The sequence below is a fragment of the Chiloscyllium plagiosum genome, unplaced genomic scaffold (genome assembly GCF_004010195.1).
Source record: "Chiloscyllium plagiosum isolate BGI_BamShark_2017 unplaced genomic scaffold, ASM401019v2 scaf_12753, whole genome shotgun sequence".
NCBI classification, from domain to species: domain Eukaryota; kingdom Metazoa; phylum Chordata; class Chondrichthyes; order Orectolobiformes; family Hemiscylliidae; genus Chiloscyllium; species Chiloscyllium plagiosum.
Genome location: NW_025205672.1, coordinates 8,176 through 10,773, shown reverse-complemented (window position 1 = coordinate 10,773; position 2,598 = coordinate 8,176). Strand labels below are relative to the sequence as shown.

Here is a 2,598-nt window from a genome sequence, read left to right as displayed (position 1 = left end):
AGTTATTGCTGCAACCACTACAACAGGTAACTATTGTCTTCTTCCAGTATACACCAGCAATTCTCTTCACACAACAATATCACCTTCCCTAGAAATACCAGAGAAATGATGCGACTTGAAACTTTCTGACAATAAGAAGATTTATATGTTATGAGGCATTAATTGGATTTATTTTTAACTTCAGAAAAACTTACTACAACAGTGAAGCCAACACCAACAGGATCCACCACCAGTATCAAACCGGGTGAGTGAAATGATAGAAATTCACAAAAATGAATAAGTCTTTAGGTTGTATTATAGTGAATTTCACATTTCCTCCAATTTTTCCTTAGAGCTCACGACAACAGTGAAAGAAACTACAGCTGGCTCCACACCAGGTCAGTAATAGCTTTGTTCAGTGTACAGCATCAAGATCAAAAACTATTTTGTTGCCATAAAATCTAGGTAAAGCTAAGGTGATACTTAATTCCTCATACACAATGCTTCCAATCTAAATAACATGAGTGAGTTGAGAAAATAATAACTTGTATAAAGCTCAATATGCTAGAGAGGGCAGCTGCACAGTCTGATCCTACCGATCTCACTGCTTCCCACTTCCATGAGAGCTCTTATGTATGTTTCTGTGTTCCCAGCTTTCTCTCCCACATTTTTCCTTCAATCCCTGTCTCACAACATCCTTCATATCTCTGCCCTGTTGACATTTCCCTGCAGATTCCCTTCCTACAACACTCTGCTCCTTTGTCACCCATCATGTTTTTCAGGAATGCTTAATCATTCAATCTTCCACAAAATCAACACCTTGCTCATCTCTCCCTGCATCTTTCTCTCAGCTCTGTGGGATCTTGCTATTCTTGTCTGTAAATTCCCCCCCCCCCCCCCCCCCCCCCCCCCCCCCCCCCCACACACACTCTCTCTCTCACACACACACACTCTCTCTCACACACACTCTCACTCTCCTGCCTAGCTGTATCGCGTTTGCAAATTTAACCACCATGTCAAATTTAATGTTATCACTTGTCAAAGGCTGAGGGCCCAGCACGGACCCTTGCAGGACTCCACTCCTCAAATCCTGCCCCTCAGAAAAGACCTATGTATCCATTTATATTCTGCCTGCCAAACAATTTTCTATTCCTGGAGGTTTGCTGCCACTAGGATGGAGTTAAAACAAAGGCCTGCCAATAGCCAGCGAGAGAAACTGATGTGTCGGCAGATCGTGGACAGATTAGGGTTATTATAGTGGGTGATTGGAACTTCCTCCATGTTGATTGGGACTCCTTTCGTGCCAGGGGCTTCGATGGGGCAGAATGTGCCAGGAGACATTCTTGAAACAATATACAGCCAGTTTAACCAGGGAAGGGGCTGCGCTAGCCCCTTGTATTGGGGAATAAGCCTGGCCAGGTGCTCAAAGCTTCAGTGGAGCAACGTTTTGGGACTAGTGATCACAGTATAGTTACGGATAAGAACGGTCCTCAGGTGAAACCGCTAAATTGAGGGAAGGCTAATTAAAACAGTATTCGACAGAAACTGGACAAATTAGGTTGGGGGGAGCGGCTGTTTGAGGGTGAATCCATATTTTTGCAAGGTTTGTGAAGGTTTGTAGCTCAGGGTGTCGGGTTTAGGGTGTAGGTTTGCTCACTGAGCTGTAGGTTTGATATCCAGACGTTTCATTACCTGGCTTGGTAACATCATCAGTGGCGACCTCCAAGTGAAGCGAAGCTGTTGTCTCCTGCTTTCTATTTATATCTTTCTCCTGGATGGAGTTCCTGGGGTTTGTGGTGATGTCATTTCCTGTTTGTTTTCTGAGGGGTTAATAGATGGCATCTAGATCTATGTGTTTGTTTATGGCATTGTGGTCAGAAAACAGAGGAGAACCACCTGTACAACGTATTCAAGAAGAACAGATCCTCAAAAAATACAGTCCGCAGATTCCTCAAGAACAAACCATGACAAGCAGACCAAACACAGCCAGAACCCCTAACCACCTTACTATACAAAGTTTGTGAGAAGATTTGTAGCTCGGGTGCTCGTTGCTGTGGTTCTTTTCGCCGAGCTGGAAGTTTTTGTTGCAAACGTTGAGAAATGTGTTTTGTTGAGAAAACACACCGGATCATCAACGCCACACTCACAGGAATCCGATTCACAAGAGAGGAAGAAAAGGATAGCCAACTCCCATTCCTAGACGTGATGGTACAGAGAACACCGAACGGAGAATTCACCACTAAGGTACACAGGAAAGCACACACACAGACCAAGTCCTAAACTATGAAAGTAACCACCCCAACACACACAAACGAAGCTGCATCAAGACACTATTCAAAAGGGCCACAACACACTGCAGTACACAACTGCAAAAAGAAGACGTCGACCTGGACCCAATATACCAACCACTACAGCGGACAGTTGAAACTGACAACTGGAAGCGGCAGGGACAGACCACTATAAACACCGGAGGAAACATCAAAGAAGCGCTTCGCAGGAGGCTCCCAAGCACTGATGATGTCGCCTAGCCAGGGGACGAAACGTTTGCAACAAAAACTTCCAACTCGGCGAACAGAACCACAACAACGAGCACCCAAGCTACAAATCTTCGCACAAACT

The 2,598-nt window shown here is 44.8% G+C and overlaps 1 long non-coding RNA gene across 1 annotated transcript; it reads left to right on the top strand.

Moving 5' to 3' along the window:
* Positions 1 to 381, top strand: LOC122546460. The gene is made up of 3 exons (XR_006310747.1): positions 1 to 26; positions 185 to 244; positions 333 to 381. It is a non-coding gene; the product is annotated as an uncharacterized LOC122546460 (long non-coding RNA).
* Positions 382 to 2,598: the final 2,217 nt, after the last annotated feature.